This window comes from Falco naumanni, chromosome 7 (genome assembly GCF_017639655.2).
Source record: "Falco naumanni isolate bFalNau1 chromosome 7, bFalNau1.pat, whole genome shotgun sequence".
In the NCBI taxonomy this organism is placed as follows: Eukaryota; Metazoa; Chordata; class Aves; order Falconiformes; family Falconidae; genus Falco; species Falco naumanni.
The window spans coordinates 12,328,765-12,344,173 of record NC_054060.1 but is presented as its reverse complement, the minus strand read 5'-3'; the positions used below and the strand labels follow the sequence as shown (position 1 = coordinate 12,344,173).

General features: G+C 42.7%; 1 long non-coding RNA gene across 1 annotated transcript; it reads right to left on the bottom strand.

The window, feature by feature from the left end:
• Positions 1–1,006: 1,006 nt before the first annotated feature.
• LOC121092023 lies at positions 1,007–6,049 on the bottom strand. The gene is made up of 3 exons (XR_005829156.1): positions 4,127–6,049; positions 3,924–4,017; positions 1,007–2,996 (listed from the first exon to the last, which is right to left on the bottom strand). It is a non-coding gene; the product is annotated as an uncharacterized LOC121092023 (long non-coding RNA).
• Positions 6,050–15,409: the final 9,360 nt, after the last annotated feature.

Sequence of the window (15,409 nt, the reverse complement as noted above, 5' to 3'; positions counted from 1 at the left end):
GAGAATAAAGAAATTCTTGGGTCTCTTTGGATGAAGATGAGGTTGGAAGGAATTTGAGCTGGCTTTCCCAGAGTCTGCAGATACCAGGGCAGCACTGGAATCAAAAGAGCCATTGTTCCCCTTGGCACGATGCTGGAGGATGTTACCTAGAGACTGGTCCAGAGTACAGACTCATGGCCAAACTGGAAATGGTTGCCTGTTGGAATCATCGGCTATTCTCCTCTGCTTCTCATATGATTTGCCAAAACATACTTCTTGTACATTCCCAGCTCAGAACAGCTTGTTACGGGGTTTAAATTGTGATGTGTAATCTTGTGACACATTGCTGCCTGATGATGTAGGACATGGAGATGATGAAGGAGGATGACTGGACTGCAGTCCAGAAAGAGTGCGGTGCCCAACTTGGAATCTGTACAAAGCATTTTCATAAACATTAGCTAGCTTTGCTGTTATTAGTCCTAAGAGCCAGAGAGAGAGAGAGAAAGTTACTGCAGCCAAAGATAAAAGACCTTTCAACAAATGTGCCTCAGAATTGAATGCCCTGCTGAAATTTCCAAGGTTCCTCCAACCTCCTGATGTGATAAAGATGAATCTCCTACACTTGTAACTAAGCTCTTTACTCCACGTGTGGACATCTAGATATCCTCAGCCACTCTGTGCGCTAAGATGCCCCGTAAACCATGCTGCTCCCTTAAAAATTCCGCCCTGCATGGTGTGGTGTACCCCCCCTGCCCTGGCTAAATGCTACAGCTCCATCCAGCCCTTTAGTTTAAGCATATCCTAAAGTGCTTTCCTGAATTAGAGCAGGCCTTCAGTGTTGGGAACGGTGGGGATGCTCTCACCTCACCTCAGCTCTTTGGAGTCTTTCCAGGTTGGCCATCTCCAGAGTCAGAGAGTGATTTGACCCATTTGACCCATTTGACTGGCACCTGAAATAGATGGGTTCAATCTATTTTGCTCTGATAATGCAACAATCTCTCCTCTAACAGGAGAGGGAACACAGGAGAACAACTTGGCAAGACAAACTGTTTAGACAGAGAAAGTCCCCCCCCCATCCAGATGAGTCTGGGACTAGGTGCTGATGTTCAGCACTTTCAGCCAAAGAGATGTGAATGCCCCAAAAACTTGTTTCTTACTGATTTTTGAATTGGTTGAATTAAAAGGCCAAATACCAGACTTTAACATTACAGTCATGCTTTATATGAAATATGAGTATATAAATACTTTATAAATACCTTATAAAGGGCTAATGAACAATTCATAGTTATTTCAAGAAATGGATAATCAAATGTTATTTGTTATATGGATTGTTATACGGTCCAACAGGTCAATATATTGCTAGTGACCATAGCTGATTGTGACCAATAACACCTTGAGTGATGTGATAAGGACCAGCTTCAACACAAGATGTTTTTGTCTGTGCAACATCTATTAACCCTCTCTCCACTATTCTACAAATAGAAAGCTCCTGTAAAGGATGCCCAGGATTAATGGGTTATGATACAAACATAAGGCAGTGGGTTGTTGAGTAGCTCGTTTGTAGCTCAAGAACTTGATTATAGATGAGCAGAAAGAAGTAGAGACAGATGAATGCAGACTCCAAACAATGAACAACATCTGCTAACTGAACCGGGGAAGCTCCGAGTGCCAGAATCGAACATCCAGAAATCCATGAGCAATGGGGCTTTTTAGTGGGTGCTGGGGGGCTTTCAGGAGGTTTCCTTCTAGGTTCAGTTACATGCTTAGCTGTCCTACTGTTTTAAAATTACAGCTTACAGCAGGTCATCTAACTGCCCCAGATGGGTCTGTGCAAGCGAAATTGCTCCTTCATGATCTCAACCTCGCTATTGTACAACCAATTCTGCTTTTAAGTAGTAAAGAAGCTCACTGGAAGTTGCCAGTTCTAGTTACAGCATGAAATGTCTAACCTTGGTTTATAGCGACTAAAATTGCATTCCTTGCAGCCTGAAATTTACTTGATCTGAGATGGTGTTGGGTGAGGGAGGAAAAACAGCTGTGCTGAAACCTCCTGGAAGGCACAGACCGCTCACATAAGACAGAAAACGCAGCTGATGGAAGAGCAGCGAGGGCTTGCTCCGCAACTGGCCTCCTGAAATGCAGCTGCCAGCACCAAATGCTGCAAAAAGCATTAACGCAGATGCTGCTTATTTGTCCTTGGAGCTGCGTGGATCGCTTGAGTGACGGCTGAGGCATTTCACACATCAGTAAAAGCATTTTCCCCAGGTATTTCTGATCGCCATACATATTGTTTGCTGACAGGTTTGTGGCAATAAGCTCACTTCAGCTAAAAATTGCACACTGGCTAACAGAAGAACAGACCTAATTTTCCTCACTTTTACAGTGGTTTTGCAATCAGTGTAACTTCAATGACCCTCTACCTTTATATCAGAAATAGCACTAAGGAAATCAGATTTAACAGAGTAGAGAGCCGTTCAGAGTTGCTATTGTAGGAAGGCAAAGGTAGGCAGAGACGTTTTTCCACTCCTGATCCTGGCATGGGCCAAAGGCCAAATCCACCACTGGTAGAAAGCAGAGCAACCTTCAGGCTGCTTTAAATGGCCTCGATTTGTAAAAGCTGCTGAGAGTCTTATACTACCCAAGATTTCTGCATCATCATGTACATCCCCCTCCAAAACACAAGCAGAACTGCTAGGCCAGTGGTGTTACGAGCTGGTCGTGTTCCCTGCACAGCTGGTTTAAAGCCCATCCATGGCCAGCCCAGTTACAAAGAAACATTTACACAAGCCATACTCTGTCCCAAAGAACATCAAAGGAAAGATTCACTGTTTTGAGGTCTCTGAATCAATTTTTTCTGTCTTCTCTCATTTCTCCCATCTGCTGCGTGCTGGATTCTCCAGAAGTGCTGACAGCCACGTGTGGATCTTGCCAATGGGGGCAGCGAGCGAGAGGTGCCACTGAAACCTGTGCTCAGAGACTGTCCCGGGGAGCCAGCACAAGCCTCTCACATCTGTGACCTTCAGAGGCACACAGAAGAAAATGCTTTTCAGCAAATGAATACCCCTCAGGTGCTCGTGGAAAAAAAGCCCCATCCCTCCCTCAATACTTGTGTTGTTTTCAACACCAGTGGCCACATCATTATTGGCACTTTTTTTTTTTCTTCATTTTTTACAACAATCTCCTCCTTGCCTATTTTGCTGTGGATGTTTGGGACTTGTTCCCTTTTTTCACGTGAATGTAGCTAGGAATGGGCTAGGAAAGGAAAATTTTTCACTTGTGTGGTTTATACAGATGTGTCCACATCTCTGCCATGTCAGCATGCCCATGGGAAGCTTCTGGCTTCCTTACCCCTGCAGCTGTGTCTCAAGTCAAGGGTGGGTGGTCGCTGTGGGTTCCCACCCTCACTTCATTCCCAGGACATCTTTCTAACGGGGTGAAGCTTATCTAATGGGTGACAGTGAAAAATGAATCCTGCTGGTTTGCCTGCGCCTCCTGGATGGGATGTACAGCCTAGAGAGAGCAAGGTGTCTACCACACTTGTCCTGGACAACAGAAGGAATAAATTGATTCATGTCTGGAAGTGGGAACTTCCAAGTTGATGGATGGCACATGGTGAACATTAATCTTTTTTTTCTTTTTTCTTTTTTTTTTTTTTTTTTGTGGGATGGATGTTCTTCAGCCAGACGAATTTTGTCCTTTCACACTTCAGGTGAGAGCTGCAGTGAGCTATGGCAGTTGCTGAGGACTGGAAGAGAGAGCATCTGCCTGAAGCAAGTTTCTGTAGCCCTTCTAGAAGCAGCAATCTTTGTTTTAAAAGAAGCTTCAATACAGTTCAAGGCTGAAATCAGTAACTCTGAAAGATCTCAAAACAGCTGCATTCAGCAGGGATCTCACTATGGGGTTTTATTTAGCTACCCATTGAAATAAATAAAAAAGGGAATTACCTTAGTCTGTTGGATCCACCTGTCAAACAGCTCACTTGATGCAGGTTCTCATGTTTCCCAGGAGATCATGTTCCAGTCTTCCTCCTCTTTTCCCCTGACAGGTGATAATATTAGCTTTTATCTGTCAGTAAGATAGCATGGGAATTCTTGTACAATTTTTAAATAGAGATAAACATGTGATTTGTTTCACCCCCTCAGCTTACACTGTTTCCTCTTGGTTGTGAAGAGGACAGGTTCTTCTCCAGGGCAAGAAGAACCGTGTCTCTGCCTGGTCCGAAGGGCTGCAGGGCCACTTGTGCAGCACTGAGGGGTCCTGAAGAGACACAGGATCAGATAATTGTTTCTAAAAACTGGCATGGATGGAAAGCAGAAAACACAAAGCCACCACGACCAAGGCAAGAACAAAAAGGCAAACAATGGAAAGGAGGATGGGCCTCTTCAGAGGTCATCTAGTCCAACAGACTGCCCCATGGCAGAAGCAACCCTGCTGAAACTACTCCAACCAAAATTTCTCATGCCCTTTCCTAAAAATCTGCCTGGGTAACCAGTGCCAGCACATAGGTACCTGAAGGTCCATAAAGCTTTTACTGGTGTCTCACATCTGAGCTCATTGTATGGTCTTGCCTCCAGAAGTGGCAGGCATTAAAAGATTAGAGCCAAGGGCTCAGCCTTTTGAGTATAAAATTGAACAAAATCTTAAATATCAGCATATTATACACTCCACACAGCCGGTCTGAAAAGGCTCTGGGAAGGATGGAGCATTTATAGTTTTCACAGAAAGAACTTAAAGGAGATAAAGACAAGTATTACCTTCTAAAATAAGGGCTGTATTTCATCTAATAACTTTCATTATCTGGCACTGCTGGCCTGAGCTGTGTTAGTCAAGTGGATTTGTGGACTTCTAATCTGAATTGTTCTGCTTGTCATTACCCCGCTGCTACCAAAGGACTCTTCTGTCAGCTCTGAAATGGGAAAGGCTCACTCCTGTTGTTGCTTCCCTTCTGAGCCTTCAGGAGCCTGTGGGACCCCAGGGAACTCTGACAAGATGGAGTCCAAGGGAAGTTTTCCAGCAAAGAGAAAAACCCTGCGGATCAGACACCACAGCTTCACTTCCTTAATAGCAGCTGGTTTTGTGGCCGATGGTGACACAACTGGAGAACACCAAGACAGGGCTGGACTTTCAGTACTCAGAAACCATACTTGTCAACTTACTTCCACTTCTGTATATTTTCAGCACAGGAGAAGGTGCAGAGAGGAAAAAATGCTGTCCCAAACCCCCCAGTTTTCTAAATTTGCCTATTTATGTCACTCTTGGAAGAGAGGGACTTTTCTGGCCTGTGCGGAGCAGTGGGGACACTCACAAAGCTGCTAATTTTACCCCAGAACACTGTTTAAGTTTCGTTAGATATTATGGGCAAATGCTGCCACTTCACCATAGTCATGTCGGCCAGGGCACGGCCAGGTCCTCAGCCAGCTTCACCACAAAGACAGGGGATCATGACCTCTTACATTCATTACCTTCTTCCCAGGCAGTTCACAACACACCACGGACTGCACCTTTTGGTATACTTTGGGTTTTGTAATGCAATGAATTGTACCACAGTGCATTTTTCCAGAGGCTCCTTTTTAGCACTTACTCAAATGAGAGATTCTTCTACTAACGCGTTAGTAGCAGCACAAGATAAAAGAAATAGATTTCAGAGAGCACACTGTCTACTGCCTTGTTCTTCTTTCTCTCCTGAAAAGATGTGATAACATACAATAGCACAACAGCTAGCTTGCACATTTCAAAGTTTTTGCAGTGCAACAGATCTGCACTGAGTTTTTGCAAAGTTGCTTCTAAGTGGCCTTGTTGTTATGCTGTCTGAGTACCAAAGGTTGTTTTACAACCATGTGGAATTTGAGAAATCCTCAATATTTCATCTGTGGGGTTTTGTTGGGTTTTTTTTCCACTGATATCTGATTCTTTCTGTGGAGTAGCTTCGGCCTGCTTAAATTCCGCAGCTTTCTGTAAATTAAATATAGAGTTTCATAACTTAACCACGTGGTACTTGTAAGGATCTTATACAAAAAAAAAAAAAGAGCATTTCACTATGAATATAGTATAGCACTACAGAAAACATACAAAATACTGCCATGGAATAAAAATATGTATCTTTCAAATGAAATAATTTGGATTATTTCAATGGGCCCATGGCCTAGCTGGGTTACTTTATTTCTGTCTAGGATATCATCACTGGTGGTCTTTATATGATCTATTTGAAAGATACCTGTGTGCTCTCAAAAGTGTTGGCTTTATACTGTCAGTTGAGCATTACAACTACCTAATCCTAATCTACGTTACATCCATTGCTTCAAGAAAAAGAATATTTGGAGCTGGTGGTGTTTTGATTATTAGATTTTTACTGTCTGTTTAAAGAAGTCTTTCTGTTCCATCAACTTATTCCATCATTATAGTGCCTGAAGCCCTCAGGAATGCTAATGTACCTGTCAAGCCTGTGAGCTCAGGAATTCTGGGCTAGAAGAATCTTGCAGGTCACACAGGCGAGTTCACTTTTACTGCAATGGTCTCGTACAGCCCTTTCAATGAACTGTATCCGGGCACTTTGATTTCCTCAGCTGTAAAATGCAGATTATTACATAAAGAATGCTCAAGCACACACAATCTGCACCAGAGCCGCACAGTTAACCCCAGACACGCAGATACTTAGCCAGAAAGCAGGCTTTCCTCCACACATTTAGATATGGAGAACTAGTTTAGGTGCGTACCTGGTAAAAGATGAAGACAGTTCTAAGAACATTTTCTGATGTATTACTCTCTTGTTTAAAGGAAAATAGAAAACACTTCATTGTAAAAGTCTGCATGGTTCAGCTTCCCCTCTGCTGCCTTCCTTCTTAGCTTCAATGCAGAGGAGTATCTAAGAGGCATATGCTTTTTTATTAGCAGAAGAGATAGGCTAAATTGGGATATGATTCATGCTTCCAATTTATGCCTTCTCTTCCTTTATTGTCAATGGCTAATGAGAGGTAATTGCAAAAGCTCGCAGAGGGAGGCACTTTCAGGAGAGAGAAGAATTAGAGAAGGTGTGAGTGAGGTTGTTTTTACCATTCAGAGGCTTTTCATTCCACTTTTGGTCTGTTCATGACTTTCCAAAGTTGCTTCTGTCAGAGCTTGATATAATTTCCAGAAGTTAGAAATTGCTGGGGTGGATCAACACTTGTAACAGCACCCTGGCCGTTGCTCAGAACGAGTCAGGAAGGGCAGCCCACCTACACAATGAGCTGCTCTTGAGTCCTCATACCACCCTGATTTTCAGATGAACTCTCTGCTCTGAGGTGGGACCAACACATTTTGATGCTTCCTAAAGATTGTCCCAGTCAAATTACTTGAGCACAGTTCACCATAGGCACAGAATAGCAGCTATAGATGAAAGCCCTGCGCCTCCTGTTTTCACAGAAGGACGAGCAGGGCTGGGTACCCAAAAAAATCTTGAAAGTCAACAGACATTTCCCGTCATTAGGCTCTGCATTTCATTGTATAGCTCGTTTCCTGATTTGATAATATTTATTAACAAAAAGCCTTTGTTGAGAATGGAGGCTGGGTTCAGTACACGTCTATGAGGCAGACTGAGAATCACTTGCCAGGAGTTATTAGAGAAGACTGCTGACAGAGGTCATTTTTCATCCTTTATTACTTGTTGTACCCAGAGACCTCCCTAAGCGGGAGCTGAGGACCCCCACGCAGGGGTAGCCCCAGTGCACAACTTTTCCAGGTGACACAGCTTAAGTCTTCAGGCAGCTCACAGGAGCACTGGTCCATGAAATCTCAGTATTCATCAATTCCCAATTCCAGCATCACTCCTCTCACTCCTTGGCTGAGAAAGGAAGCAATAAGTGCTGAGGACAGGCTCAGATTCCCCAAATCCCTCACTGCAGTGCAATGTTGCATTCAGTTACGTAAAAGAACTGAGGTAAAGGATACTGCCATGCATCCTCGTTGTTTCTGGCAATTTAAATGATGAAACATCATCACTGCAGAAGAAAAAATTTATATGACCAGTCACAGTTAACTTGTAGCCTTGGACAGTTCATACGTCCGTGCTGTCATACCTCACCCTGTGAAAAGCTGCAGCTTTGCGTTGCGTTACAGCTGCACGAAGGGCCAGTGTCTCCTTTGACATGTGATGAGCCAGTCTTCAGCCTGCTAAGCCCTGGACAGCTAAACTGAGAGCAAAGCACTGTGAAGAACAACTACTGATCAGTGATAAAAATAACTCACTCTGAAATCAAATTCTCTGATTAAAATTATCTTTCTTAGTATCAAAGGTGATATTTTAGCATAGTATGTCACATGCATCTTAGAAGACTCTCCTTAAACACTCTTCTGCCACAATCCTTTGCTGCAGTGCTAGTGCATGAAGACCATGGCCAGTTGCATTGATGGATTTGGTCTAATTATCTCCTTGTACTTCTTTGTCTCCCTGGCTCCATCTGTCATCTCTCGTCTCAGGCTTAAATCGCCAGCTCTGGGACACAGACTGCCCATTGGGTCTATGCCTGATGCATCACGGCAGGAACTTCAGGCATTGGAGAGATGTGAATAATAAATAAACAGAAGGTGAAATACAACTTTGGTCCAGTATAATCCAGCATAGCAAGATCGGGTTCCCAGGGAATGGCAGTATATTAGTTTTCCAGATCGTTAGCCAATGCAAAGGAAAGCGAGAACATTTATTAGCCTCCCTCAGAATCACCTTTAACAAGAATGAATATTCACTACTATAAATAAGACTATTTCAATTAAGTCTGCACATAAAAGTGCTCCATGGTGTTACAGAAGGCTGTGCAATTCAAAAAGAAGCGCATAGCTAAAAGTATTTAAGGCTGTATTTGAGAACAAATTCACTTCTGAACACTCATTTCCAGTGTTTCACAGTTAATCACTGCAAGTTATGATGTTTTCACCTTATCTGAGTGTCAACCCACAAGCTGAGGTGCAGAAGAAACCTTGGGCTTTTTTTTTTTTTTTCTTCCACCTGTTAAAGGCAATCTGGTACCGTAATTGCTTTCTTGTTCAACCTCAGACAATATATTGTGCTGGCAATAGGTTCTATTTCCCTGAGTATCACTAACAAAGAGCAGTCACAGCACAGAACTGCCCATTACAGCCTCCAGAGGACATCACCTCTGACATGGGACAGTGACCCAGCCACCCTGTCCTGCCACACAGACTTGTCTTAGCACACCTCTTTTGCAAAAACACACCCATTTTCAATACTGCCTTCAAAAACCTTTATGAATCAACATTTTGCAGGATCAGGTCTCTTGCAACAACCCATCTAGATAAATTCAGGCAAGAAAATGTTTGAAAATATTGAAGACCACTAACTGGATCTCCAGCCCAGAAAGTCACTGGTCTTCTGACCACCAAGAGCTGGGAGAATATGTTGGGAAGGCACTGATATTTACTGCAGTGTCCTTGCCCTGTGCCTTGGGAGCCTGCTTTTGGTTGCTCCCAGTCAGCTAACGGGAACCACGGTCTGAACCAGTAAAAGCTGTTGACACGTTCTTCTGTAAATGGCATCATTTACTGAAAAGGAAGAGGAAAATGAAGAGAAAACAGTGGCTCTAAAGTAAAATGCTTGCCATAGGAAAACTAAGGATAGACAACAATTTCATAAATGGGAATAAGGTGGTGAACATTCTCTCCCAGCCAACCTTTCCTTTTCTGAGAGCTGTGATGTGCAACCAGTGTTCTTTAATGGACATTCACCCCTTGAAGGACAGATGCATAGATGCCCCTCTCTTCTTCACATATGTGAATTTATCCTTCGCTATTAAGAACTCTAGAGGAGTTTATTATATACCACTGAAAAACATGATGACAGAAATTATAGGGAATCAATGAAGATATTTGCTGAAGTCAATAATCTAAATTACCAGCAAAAAAGTAGCTGGTATAAGCAGTTCATCTGTACTTCTCTGGGATAAAAATCAGACCCGGCATCTAAATATGTTATCAGTGGCAACAATAAATGGTTCCAAAAAGGATTTAGCCTGTTACAAGCCTGCCATAATGCAGAAGAGTGGTAATCTACTCTGGAATTACAACTTAAATTGAATTCATTCAATTCAAATAACTTCAGAAAAACTGTTTAAAAACTGGAAGCCATGACAGCTGTGTCACCCCAAGTAACTAATACAATGAGGCTTTGAGATGAACACCTACTATTAAGTCAAAGAGAGTAATATATGGCCAGTCATGGTTCAGACATCCTGATTAGCCTTAATTAAAATTCTGATGATCAGGTGTTACAGAAGGGACAAAACTTTTAAGGAATTTAGGCAAGTGCAAAAGGCTAGAGATAGGGTAATAATTAGGACTAATATCTCTTGTTAAATTTAATTCCTTTAGCCTTGAAATTACCATGACAGATTTCAAATTTAGTGGCAGTTTTCCAGTCACTAAAAAGAGCTTAATTATATAGTTTAAGACTTTGGGAGAACTGATTCAGATAAAGCTGCATGGGCCCCATATCAGCTGTGTGGCATGCTTGAATGGTCTCAGATAAAGAAGGAACAGACATCAACTTGTTCATGAAGCCTGAGACATCACATACCTCAACGTTTTTTTCCACACCAAAAAAGTTTGGATAACTTTTTAACTTTCTCCTTTAATTAATAACAATCACTCTCATTCAATTTGCCTTTCTATTTCTTGATTTCAGCTGGGACTAAAAGCAAGACAGAGATAAAGCAGCCAAAACTCTGAATAATGCTGATACTAACAGAACTCCTTAATCACTGGAATTGGCCTATCTCTAGAGCCCAGGCAAGGCACCTAGAAAGACGAGCAAAGTTCAGATCTGCAAGCTATTCCTCTGAGTTACAGGACACCTTGTAAAAATCATCACTGTGTTTTATTAGCTGCTGTTAGTTTAGGAGAAAATATAAGATACTTAAGAAAATGTCAGATCCAGGAGTTCTGTCAGATCGAAGAAATATTTATTCTAATATGCAGGTCGTGGCAAAGCTCTTTTAGGTTTTCAGGGCCAGGGATCATCCTGAATGATGGATGGATCAGCAAGATGATTAATAACCTGAAATACAGATGCAGAGCAGTCTCTTATAGACTCAACCTCAAGAAGATAGATGTTAATATTATCTTAAAGCCACTTTCATGGGATTCTGCCATATCTATGTAATACACTTATATGATCTCATTGTCAGGTTAACTGAATACTTTACAGTTTTAAAGACATTTATTCTCCCAAGAACCCCACGAAGTAGGAAAATACAGTTGTCCCATTATATAGATTGGGAGCTGTGGCACAGAGGTGCAATGTCACACATGGTGAAGGAGGGAATTGAACACAGCTTTCCTAAACCCCAGGTTGTCACCCTAACTACTGTTCCTACATACTCTTTACATCAAAATGAATGGTTAAACCAGAGTCCCTGCACTGTTTCCTTCTGTCTACATTAATCTCTGAGCACCTTAGCAAACCTGCGAGAGTGCTACATCAAGAAGACAGAGTGGGTCAGTGAAGGAAGTGCCCCATTTATTACAGTTTCTCGTTCACAACTGAACTGACCATATGCCTTAGGATCCACTGGCAAATAGTAAACAGTTCCCAGAGATAATCTTTCAACTGATAAGAATGGGGTACAACACCTTACAAGAGTACAAATGAGCTCTCAGAAATTATAAAAGCAATTACAACCTGCCTTGATGAGCAGAGAAGGTTCATACTTCAGAAGTTAAATTCAAAAAGCATTCACATTTTTACAAAAAACAAACAAACAACCCAAGACCAGCTGTGTGCAATTGTCTTAGAACAGCAAGAAGCCCCAAAGTGCTTGTTCTGATGCTGCTGAGCATGGAGGAGCCCTGGGAACCTCACAGCCTTTGACCACTGCAAGGAGATCACAGACTCCCTCCGCCTGGTGGATCGTGTTCCACAGAAAGCAATTATTCAGGAATATTTGTTCCGACTGCCACCATCCCCTCAGGCTTTGAGCCTTGTGGGTTTCCATGCCTGTGGGCATTGGAAAGGGACAAACAGTGCCCTTAAATGACCTCTGGACCAAATGGTCTAATACGTGCCATTTATGTGCGTCTTTGTGTGCCTTAGAAAAACACAAATGGGAATATCTCAGAGGCTCTCATCCAGTCTCCAAGGTAAGACCAACCTTACAGCATTCCTGAAGGACCTTTGTCCTGCACTGTGTTGTTGCACATTCTCAGCTGATTTTTTTTCCTGTCTTTACAACAGCATCTGAACTATAGGGATGCGTGCTGCACTTCTTCAGTATTGAATTAGCACACGCAGTCGTGGTGCGATTGTTTTATAAAAGTTTCTATGCATGTTCTCTTCACCTTAGATTACCGCAAGACTCTCAGCTGTAGACTATTCTTAGCTCTGAGCTGTTTTAAACTTGTTTAAAAATTAACACCTCATTGGGGTCTAAACCTAATTTTTCCTAATACGGATGTGAATCCACCATCTGGAGCTTGGCAAAGCCACACACCCAACCATTTTTAGGGATTAGATCAAACGTGGAAGTATTGCCAGCATGCTGCTACCCAAATAGCTTTGTCTTTCCTCCTGGATGATACAAACATTTCACAAACACGTACTGCAACATAACCTCTCTTCGGGCTAGCTTTGCCAGGACAGACTCATTTCATCATGCATGGAAATTGAAGAATTATTGCAGTTACATGTTCCTAATTGCAACCCCCTTTCTCTCCTAGGCTTTCTCTCTTCTGTGACCTCATCTAAGTCACATTTGAATTTGAGGTTATAATGTCCTTGGAGAAACTTAAGATGGCTCAGCCATCTTATTTCCCAAGGCTGAATCTCCATGTCTTCATTAATCTCACAGCAATTTCTGACATGCGAGGCTGGAGGGGAAATGATGGGATGTTTTTGAGGTACGGTGACTGAAGGAAGACACAGTAGAAATAATGGTTTTCCACATCTCCTTTGACTGCAGTTAGAATAGGATTGCCAGATTTAAAGCCTTTAAGATGCGAAATAGATCAGTGATGAACACAACACCATGAGATCCAGGAAGGAGGAGAGAGACCCCAGGCAGGAGGGCACATGAGCCGAGGAGGAGGAGAGGTGGTGATGGGGAGCCCTACATGCCCTACATTCCAGTGAGGCTTTTAGAGAATAGCATTGCCTATTGTCGGCCATGTGTAGCAGACTGGGACTACTTCTGCACGTTGCTTTTGCTGAAACCTTTATCCAAGCAATACCGTTTTAATAAGGGGCACAGGATTTGTGAATGTACTACAGGAAATCCCACGTTATATGGGACAGCTGGTGTCGCAGCGTGTGAGAGACTGGAGCCAACATGCTGTTTTCCCACCTGGAAGTGTGTCCCATTTCCTTTTTGTAAGATGCCTGTGGCAAATTCACCCATAACAGGAGTCTTTCCTGCTCCCTGAAAGATGAAGGTTCCAGTCTGTGTTTTTATTTATTTTTAATAAAATTGCTGAGTTTTGTGCTTCTCTGCTTTTATTGCAGAGCTTAGCTTCCCTGTACCCCATATTTCTTCTCATGGTTAAACTAAAAAGTCTTCATTTTTCTGTTCTGATGCTTCCACTTTGTTAAGAAACCACAGTACCCAGCCTCTCATGTGTTGTTCTAGAAAAAAATATTCAGTCAGAAGTCAGTGGGTGTTACAGGATGCCAGGAGAGCAAGATCCCAGCCTGATCCCAGCCTTTTCATTACCACAGGGGTAAAAAGACCTTTGCCCAGTTCTGTGCCATCATTAGAAAATAAAAGTAAAGGCTGAACTAAGTTCTAATGAATATGCATGGGCTGGATCTCTGCAAAACTGAAACAATGTACTCTGGGTCCACAATTAATTATGGGCATACCAAGAGACTTTTTTCCTGCTAATATAAAAAATCTAAAGCAGTTTAATTCAGAGAAAGAGCTATAAGGATATGATGTAGCTTCATTAAATAAAGACGTTGATTCTTTTACTCTGCCATTGTTCACCACAACACAGAAACCTGAGCCTTTTTCCAGCGTGGATATACGTGTATGTGAGATAACAGTACAGCAAACAATGACACACATCCCTGAGAAACAGCTAATTCTAGCTTTCTTGCATGAATACGTCCACCTGGAAAAATTAGCTTATTGAAACATTTACATAAAGCTCACTTCGGTAGCCCCTGAATTTATTTTTCCATGTTGCTATGAATAGAGACAGACCATTGCTCTGCCTTGCCACCAAGCCAGCCCTGCACTCAGGACAAGCAGGGCTTGGGGTAGTTGCACAAATACTGAATATCAAAGGTGAGCAGCAGTTCCTAATTGTTATCACTTGCTTTCATGCCTCTGACTCACTCCTGAATTTTTGTTTTTAACAATATAGTTCATCTCTAGTGGAGTGGCAAAAGGGCTTACAGTAAAGACAAGCACTTTTGGCCATCCTTGAAGGCTTTGTGACTGGAACATGTTGACAAAAAACGGGCTAAATTGCCATTATGTAAACAGTTCAGGAGAGGAAGAAAAAACACGAAACAGAACTATTGACTCCCTTTGATGAAACAGGTCTTAGGTCCTTGCTTTCTGCTGAGCTAAAACTCAGCTATTCAAGACAGATGCTGGCGGAGTTATCCTACAGATTTAGAAGTATAATAACAGCATGATTTTAATATTGACATATTTATACCAGAGAGCACAAGCATGAGAGTTTTTCAGCATGAGCTTGTAAGTAATTAAAAAAAAAGGGGGGGGGGGGGGGGGGGGCGGGTTGTACCCCCTCACTGTTACACATTCTGGATGTGCAGCGGTTTGCGGACAGGCTGCTTTAGGGTGCTATTAAATGAATATTTCCAATCTATTCACCTTCCTCCCTTGCTGGTACAGAAAGCTCTGTCAAAGTCATGAATCCAGCTGCTCCAGCTTCAGAGAGAGTGCTAAATTCTCACTGACACATCACCAAATAAAACCCAAACCTATGAGAACTGAAAACAAGAGCATGATCCCACCAGAGAATAATTTGACTTTCTAGATGCCTAGAGGACTGAAGAACCTTAATGGTTCAAACACCCCTTACCCAGCACCCATCTGGTCCCAGTACAGCACACTTGCTTTTGCAGGAGGAAAAAGAGGAGACCAGCAGAGCCCAGAGAGGTGAAAGCAGGAGCCACCATCCCTACAGCAGGGTCTAAGCAAAGGCATCTCTGCCCAAAGCAGAGAGGTGCCAGTTTGGCCATAGCACCCTCCTGTGTGGACCTGACAAGCCTGAAAGTGCAGAAACAAAGTGTTGAAAGGTGTCAGAGCAGCACCATGTAGCATGACCCATCACCACCCTCTTCCCTCCCTACCCCACATCACCCCCTGGAGCAAACAGCTTACTTACCTCCCTTTCCTTTCCCTCCAAAGCCTTGAGCCTGAGCAGGCACAGCTTTGTCTTATTAGCTCTCAGCTGGTAGCATTTCCCTGAACTGTCT